The sequence below is a fragment of the Lathyrus oleraceus genome, chromosome 4, assembly GCF_024323335.1.
Source record: "Lathyrus oleraceus cultivar Zhongwan6 chromosome 4, CAAS_Psat_ZW6_1.0, whole genome shotgun sequence".
NCBI classification, from domain to species: Eukaryota; Viridiplantae; Streptophyta; class Magnoliopsida; order Fabales; family Fabaceae; genus Lathyrus; species Lathyrus oleraceus.
In genome coordinates, this window is record NC_066582.1 from 401,864,292 (window position 1) to 401,872,912 (window position 8,621).

At 35.0% G+C, this 8,621-nt stretch overlaps 1 long non-coding RNA gene across 5 annotated transcripts; it reads right to left on the reverse strand.

The window, feature by feature from the left end:
* Positions 1–2,171, reverse strand: LOC127075676 (uncharacterized). 5 transcript variants are annotated; one of them, XR_007786627.1, is made up of 3 exons: positions 1,633–2,152; positions 758–965; positions 1–679 (listed from the first exon to the last, which is right to left on the reverse strand). It is a non-coding gene; the product is annotated as an uncharacterized LOC127075676 (long non-coding RNA). The 5 variants fall into 5 exon arrangements; XR_007786625.1 differs by having other exon boundaries at positions 758–900; positions 1,633–2,124; XR_007786624.1 differs by having other exon boundaries at positions 1–900; positions 1,633–2,171.
* Positions 2,172–8,621: the final 6,450 nt, after the last annotated feature.

Consider the following 8,621-nt stretch of genomic DNA (forward strand, 5'->3'; position numbering starts at 1 on the left):
GAAAAGATAATGTTTGAATTTTTGATTCAATTTGAAACCTTGCTTGCGTTACAAGTTAAGCATAAGTTCATACAAGCATTGCATCATTTCATTACAAAAGCCTTGGCCTAAATATACCTAGCATTACAATCCATACATCACATATGAATCAAGGTGAACAAAGGAGAAAAAATCTTGGTAGCACATTTCATGTTCCATGCTCCATCCATTTGTTTCTTGATCTTCCATGTTCCATCCACTTCCATTTGACCATGATTAATTGAAGGCAAATCAAGCATAGCATCATTGGCTCAACAAGTTCCAAACATCCTGCTACAAACCTGCGGCAAAAATGCAGTGCACACCACATGACCAACAATTCCATCCTTCCATAAGCCACCTGCAGCAGGCCTACATCAGCACAACATCAGTCCTACAAATGGCCCATCAAACCAAGCATGTGGCATTCCTTTGCAAAACCTACCAGTTTACTATTCAACAATGTCAACAACAATGCAAACCTTCAAATCCAATACAAACCATGATCCTTCCATAGCAGACTCAGTCATCAACACAAACACAACACAACCTGCAATCCATACTTGCAGCAAAGCATCATCATACATCAGGCCATGACAAGCCAATGCAAGTAACCATGTCAAACAATCCTGCAGCAAGGCCATTCAATGCAATTCTAAGCCTGCATCAAGAACACATTAGCCTGCAATGCATATAATTCTGCAACATACTACAACAACAACTCCAGCAGGCAACTTACCACAAACAACCATGTTAAAAACACCCTACAACAGACCTGCAACTTCCTCACATTGCCATATCCAATTGTAATCCACATATTGCCACATCCTACTACAATCACTTAGCCAAAACCTCAAACACCAAATGCATCATCACCTAAATCTGCAGCAAACAACAAACCCCATGCAACATCAGCAGCAATTTCACAAATCCAAGGCCATGGCAACCTGCATTCAAACCCTGCATCACACTTCACCTCACATTCAAAATAGCCTATAATATAAGTATAAACATGTTCAACAACCACATTCAAATATAACTTAAAACAAAGCAGACCATGTATACAATCCAATGACCATTCCAATATTCCAAAGCAAGCAAAACAATTTCATTAAACAGCTTGCATCAGATTTCAACCAAGCAACATCAAACTGCAAAGCAAGTTGCAGCAACCATTCAACTTACATTAACCCTGCCCTACAAACCACTTCAGTTCAAGCAAATAAATGCCAAAAAAAACTCAGTTCCACTCAATAACGTTTTACTATGGTAAAAAAACACAACAGTTCAAAATCAGACAAAACCAAAAATGCAAAAAGGAAGGACATGGTACATGTACACTTTTCAGAAACCAAACACGCATCTGGACAAACACATCCTGCGACACAACAATTCCACTATCCCACCATTCCCTTTGCCTCAACTGATTCAAGAAAAAACCCTAATAGTTTCACTATAAAAGCATGCAACACAGAAGAAGAAGAAGAGGTGGAACAACATATGTCAAAAACCTAAGATTCGAGTCACCCTCACTGCAACTCAACCACCCAATCCCAATATTCATTTGCTTTTAAAAATAGAAGAAGAAGAAACAAATATACAAAGAAAACTAACCTGAAACATTTGTTGCCATCGTTGCTTCAGTATTATTCTCCGGCGAAGCAATACTTTGAACTCATCCATTCTTCAAACCAAAGTTACCAGAAGGAAGAGCATACTTCGGAGGTCATTAACCATCAATCAATTACTTGGGTTCATGCACCACCACCATTTAATTTTTGTTTACAACTTTAGGGCTCCTTTTGTTTTCTTTTTTGATTCATTCTTTTATTTAAGAATCATATATTTTGGGTTAGGGGGTTCGGCTTCAGCAAGTTGAGACGAAGAGTTTGAGGTTTATGATTTCAGCTCTGGAGCTTCGACGCCGCTGACGATGAGCTCCAGCACGGCGAAGCGGAAAAATATTCTTTTTGAATGTGTCTCAACTTTGAATGTGGAGGGAAGTTCTGAGTTGGATTCAAACTCCCCCTTTCACTCAGATTCGGTTTGGGCCCTTTCCTCTTGGGCCCAAATGCCTATTTCCTTTTCACACTACTAGAGTTTCTTCCTGCACCCCTGACCATTGCTGAAGGCCAATAGGCCTTGGCCTATGGGCCTTGCGCCCCTTTCGCTTGGAAGATCCTATTTGGACCCCTCCCCCCATTTTATTTCATTTTATTTAATTTCTTTTTCTTTGTTCATTTTTTTTTCTATTTTTATTTTAACCATCTTTCAATTAACTCTTGATTTTTTTTCTCCATTTAATTTTTACTTGATTTTTGTATTATTATTATTATTATTATTATTATTATTATTATTATTATTATTATTATTATTATTATTATTATTATTTCTAATTATTTTCTTAACCATTTTGCCTTTTGTTGATGATTATTGGTTGATGACAATTTAAAAAAGAATAATTGATTCTTGATCACAAGGTTGATTAAACCTTCAACACTTCAAACATGTTGATGAATCATCAATGGATCATTCTTGACACTTTGGGGTATTTATGGGTTGCCCTTAGTTTATCATATTTGAACCTCTTGATGTTTAGATGAGACATTCAGTTACTTGAGTAATTGACTATTTATTTTTTACCTGTGTTGCATTCTTTCAAGAGACTGACTTTGTTTTAGATCTCTATTATATTTAACACATACATTACTATTGACAAACCTCATATAGGCTTGCCTTCTACATAATTCCATTTAGGATTGCTTAACATAACGCTAGAGTGTCCAGACTCGATTAAATCTTTCATTTTGATCATTGACCACTAACATTTAAAATTTAATGTGTGACTTGTATTTAATTTGTGATTACTTGGGTGATGAGATCTACCACACTTCAAATTATTGATAGATGAACGCTTCAGCCGATTCAATCTTCTTTGATTCAAACATGTTTATAAATGATTAAGGGATTGTTTTTGACACTTTGAGTTAAAGATAAGTTATCCCTTGGTGCGCCATATTTTGAGTCCTTTGACTTGTGGATAGATGATCCCTAGGTGATTACCTTGTGCAACTTAACCTCTGTAGCGGTAAATTCATGACCATTAAGCTATGGATAAACTTAACATCAATAAAACCAGAGTCGCCACCGTGCTTTTATTGTTTCCAAAGGAAAAGGAAAAAGTACGAACAAAACCCAAATATAAGAATTTTTCAAATCAGAACTAATAAAATGCCAAAGATTACAGGTAAGGGGGTTGGTTACACAGAAGGAAGGTTTTAGCACCCAAAGTGTCCTCGGTACTCCTAGGGAGCCCTTTTTTATGTGTGTATGTGTTTTTGGTATAAAATGACGTTTTCAATAAATAGAGTGTGGGGATGAGAAAAAAATTCATTAATTATATTTTTGTGTTTGATAAGACCTTCGGACTTGTGCCTACGTACTAACATAAAAATGAGGGATAAAACCTCGTAGTTCGTGGTATCAATTTTAAAGTAAGTGAATTGCTTTTAACAAAAATTTAAATTTAAAAGAGGCACAAAGGGCCTAAAATAGTTTGAATAGGTGTTAGTTCTTTTTGTCTTTTGAAATTTTAAGTCAAGATGATTAGATTCATTTACAAGTTTGGTTTAAGAAAAGAGTTTAAAAATGCAATGGCATAAGGCCAAAGTTTCTAATTTGTAAAAGAGTCTAAGTTTAGAAATCACAAGCAAAGAAGATTTTAAAAAGGGGGAGAGATTTGAAATTTAAGAAATGGGAAGAGATGAAGAGACTAATCCTAAGAAATTTTTTAAAAGTTAAGAGTTGAAAAGATCTAACCAATGTGATGAATCTAATAGACAAGAATGTCATATAGAAACCCATTTTCCCTTTGGACTTTAGAATCAAGCAATATCAACAAGCAAGTAGCAAAGTGAAGAGCAAGGCATCAAATAAAGATAGCCACATCCAAGCAAACAACTTCATAGTCTTCTTCTTAATCTTCCCATGTATCAGATGACATACTCCTTAATAGGCTCAGAATAAGGTATTAGACACGGGTTCAAAGTAACATTTGTATCAAGACCATGTAGCATATGAACTCAAGTGGATCCCAATACTTGTGTCAGATGGAAGCTCAAATCACCATAACTTGGTTTCAAAAATGTTGGTATTGGCCAAGTCCTTTTGCATAGGGAATGTTGCCTAATTCTAAGTCCAAAGCTCAGATCAAATCCAACAGTCCACACAAATATTTTTTAGGGTTTTTTGTTGTTTATTAGGTATTTTGAGGTCCTAAGACCACAAACACAAACAAGATACACAAACAAGTATATACAATCACAATATATGGCTCAAGTGACCAAAGTGAAAATGGCATAAACATAAACAAGTTAAATGATATGTAAAATGACAAATGAAGTGGTAAATGACTTGAATTTAAATTGCATAAAGTAAATGACTTGAAATTAAAAGCAATAATAATAAAAGTTGGTCAAATTGTTAGTTGATGAGATGTTAGCGAAGTTTTGCTTTTCAATTGATTAAGTCATTCTTTGAAGAACACTCAACCCTCTATTCACAAGCATGGATCCTTGAACCAAGACATCTTCCAAAGGAAGAAAAAAAGACCAAGTTTCCATACAATACCATGAAAGGGGGGAGACTTACAATCTCACTTACTAGAATGCTTTCCTTTTGGGTCAAAATTTAGCGTTATGTTAAGCAATCGTAATTGGACTTATGTAGAAGTCACAACTATCTGAGGTCGCTCAATAGAAATTTTTGTGTTAATGCATATTAGAGATATGGTATAATGAACCATACTCCTAAAATATACCACACACAAAAAGAAAATGATCAAAGGATGAACCTAATCTCATCCATACTTGTATTGGTTTATCTAACACAAAGTTATTGATGAACCAATTAGCCTTAGGATATTGAGACTTCATTGGTCAATGAAAGGGATAAGATAGAATGGGATTGAAGATGAAGAGAGAGGGGAGATGATATCAACACAAATTGGTCATGAGAGGACTTTTATCAAATTAAAATCATTCATTCATTTTGGGAGATGAAATGTACATTTCGTTAGTCCCCTAAATCCAATGATTTTAATCCAACACAAGTCAAATCAACCTTGACCAAGACCCAAACACATAGTCAAACTTCATAAGTCAATAAAAATGGCTCAACATAATTTCTACACAATTAATCAATTAAAAATCAAATTAAAATGCATTTAAATTGAATTATGTTTGATCAAAAACCTAAAACCTCTTCAAAACACCAAATAAATGACCCAGAGATTTATCATAGGTCAAACAAGGTCAAATGACCTTGGACAAAAAATTTCATAATTTTTTAAAAGTCAGAAGTATTTTTAAACAATTAAAAATATGCACAAAAACAATTAAATCATGAAAAATATCAAAATTAATCCAAAAAATAATTTTAATTCAGAAAATGAAAGAGAAAAATATTTGATTTTTTTTTGTGAAAGTCCCATATTTTTTGGATTAAAAATGAATAATATATTAATAATTAATAATAATGGATTAAATGAAATAATCTGAAATTAAAAAAAAAGCCATCTGATCTCCCTCATTAATTGAGGTGACAGATCATATGGTTGGAAACGCACGCTCCACATGTTCTCAAGTCAATACGTGTACACGCATGGTAATCAGAAGCAACATATGAGATTAAAACAATTCAAATAGATCAGATGGCCTGGATTTATCCAGCGCACCACCGGAGCCCTAGCTCCGGTCATCTTCTCCGGCGAGGAGCACCGGACTGGTCCAACTCAAACCTTATGAAAAATGAAAAATGAGTAAACTAATTTGAAGAAAAAATGCTCAGGAGCACGATTCTGGCCTCAATTTTGTCCAATTCCAAGTATATAAAAAGATACAGGGATTTAAATTTTGAGGATCATGGACTGAGTTGCTTTGATTTGACCTAACTCAATCTTCTTGCCTACATTGATATGACTTCAGACAACCAAAAATCAACAAGAATGGTGAAGAATTAAGGAAGAATCGAAGAGATGAAAATTCTGAAAAATCACCTTCAATGGAGCTTCAGATTGGCACGATCTTTCTTTCAATTATGCTTGGCCTTGCTTCAGATGCTTTATGGAAGTGAAATAGATCAAGGAAAGGGATGGACTCTTGGAGTTTCAGTCTCAAAACAGATGGAGAATTGAAACTCGATTTTCAAAGAAAATACTCAAGTTTATCCTTCAATGGTGAGGGTTTATGGTTGCAAGTTCAAATATATGGCATGAGGTCCTTAATTCTGAGCAATGAGGGTCTTATTTATAGGCCATAAGATTGATTTCCACACACTTTCAATTTTGGAAAAAATTGAAATTCTCCTTTGCATGGTTGCATGGGTGTGTGTTAGGCCCATGAAATGATGTATTCTGATACATAATTGAATGTACACCCTACTGAAATCATGTTAGAAGTCCATGCAAATGTGTATGAAAAATGGAAGTTGAAATTATCCAAATGGTCCTTTAACTTACCCCCATGCGCAAGTGCCTCATACTTTAGCAAATGAGATGATTCCAGACTTTTTGGAAAGGTGAGATCAAGGGGAACAACTTTCATGTTGAACACTTTTTCATTTGAAGCTTGGATCATGATGAATTCTGAGATGGAAGTTTGGGAAATCAAACATATTTGAAAAATTTCTAAGTCCCAAGTCAAATGTTCACTTCTTCCACCTTGAATAACATTTTCTATGGACTTCAAATGAGAAAAGTTCCTTCATAAAAATTGTAGCTCTTTCAAACCTCTTAAACGTGTTCATAAATTTGACCTTATTTGGATTTGGAATGAAGGAGTTATGCATTTTAGAAGTTGAGGAAAATCACTTGTTCAATGATATTGCCCCAAAATGACCTATAATGTTTCCTCTTGGCACATGCATTTGCAAGTTGAATTTGCACTTACTCCAATCATCAAAGTTTAATTAGACATCTTGAATTGGATCATGAAATTTGAATTCCTTTCATATCATGAAAATTGAGCAAGTTATGGTCTTGGGAAGTTGACCTCCAAACTAGGGTTCAGACAAAATGACCTATAATCTTTCACCATAAAAAATGACTTTACAAGAAAAACTAACTCTATACTTCAACATGAAAGTTGTTTGGAATGTCATTTTGAGTAATTTTTCTCTTGCAATAATTTTCATATGATAAACATTATAGGAGATATAATCTTGGGAACCCCAGTTTTGAGTAGTTGACTTTCCCTGGTCAACCACCATGAACCAACTTGCTAGCTTGACATTATCTTGATTTTTGGGACTCATGGAGGATCATATATGTGAAATATGATGTAATATTAAGTATCCCTTGAAATATTTGATCAATTGTTGAAGAAACTTATTGAAGAAGGCACACAAGATACCTAGATGAATTAGGGTTTCCAAGGCAAACAAACTCCAAACTCTTGATGATTTCTTGATCAAAATAACATGTGAGGTTCATGGGGATCCATAAATGATGCTTAGAGCCAATTTAAACCAATTCTTGATTATGCTCCTTGCATTGAAGGTCTCAAACCTTAGATATGAGTTGGATAGAGCATAGGTGAGCATGTACATTACCTACAAAAGCAACAAACTATACATTGGTATATTTTTGGTATTTTGGGTAGTAAATATTGAAAAACAAAGTATGATACAATCAAATGTGCTTGGTGATCTCTCCCAATGAAAACCCAATGAATGAGGGGTAAGGAGGATGCCAAGGTATGATCCTAATGCCAATGCATATGATGAGATAGCATGAGGGATCTTAGGGTCAAAATTGGGGTCTTACAGCTGCCCCTATTTAAGAACGTTCTAGCTGAGGAGATGAAGGTTAAAATCTTCGTATCGACTCAGTAGAATGGACTTAAATAACAATATTTAGAAACAAATTTTGGTCCCTAAGAGACCTCATGATGCATATGATATGAATGTTAAAAACAATCTCTATGGGGAAAATGTTGCCACAAAGGAAAAGAATCCGAAGAGACTGAAAGTCTACAGGAGCATAATGCATTCCATAGGGAAAACTCACTGGGGAGATAGAGACTCTGGGGCATAAAAGGTTGTGCATAGGCCAGGCTACGACTTAAAAGTGTTGGGCGACACGAGGGATTCCATGAAAGTAAATCAATGGAAAGACTCATCTGAGGGATAAAAGGAAATCTGCAAGGGAAACAGGTATATGAGAACAAAACTGAAATACTCGAACCAAACAGGAAACAACGATTTCACTGAGGAAATACGCACTCAAACTCCATTGGGGAAGAAAAGAACTTCAACACATGAGTAACAGAAGTATATTATCTAATACGGTTATTAGGTAAGGAGATAACATAATCTGACAAAGAGGACATCCGTTACCGGTTAGGGTAAACATATCAAGGATGACTCACTGAGGGCAACCAGGAGATGTATTCATTACTAGTTACTGGGTAAGAATAAACTATTAGGGAAAAGTCAAATAGGATTTATAACTACCGGTTACTGGGCAGAAGACCACAGAGAGAGAATATTCGTCATTGGTTAAAGTGAACATATCAAGGATAGACTCAAAGGAAAGAATATTCGTC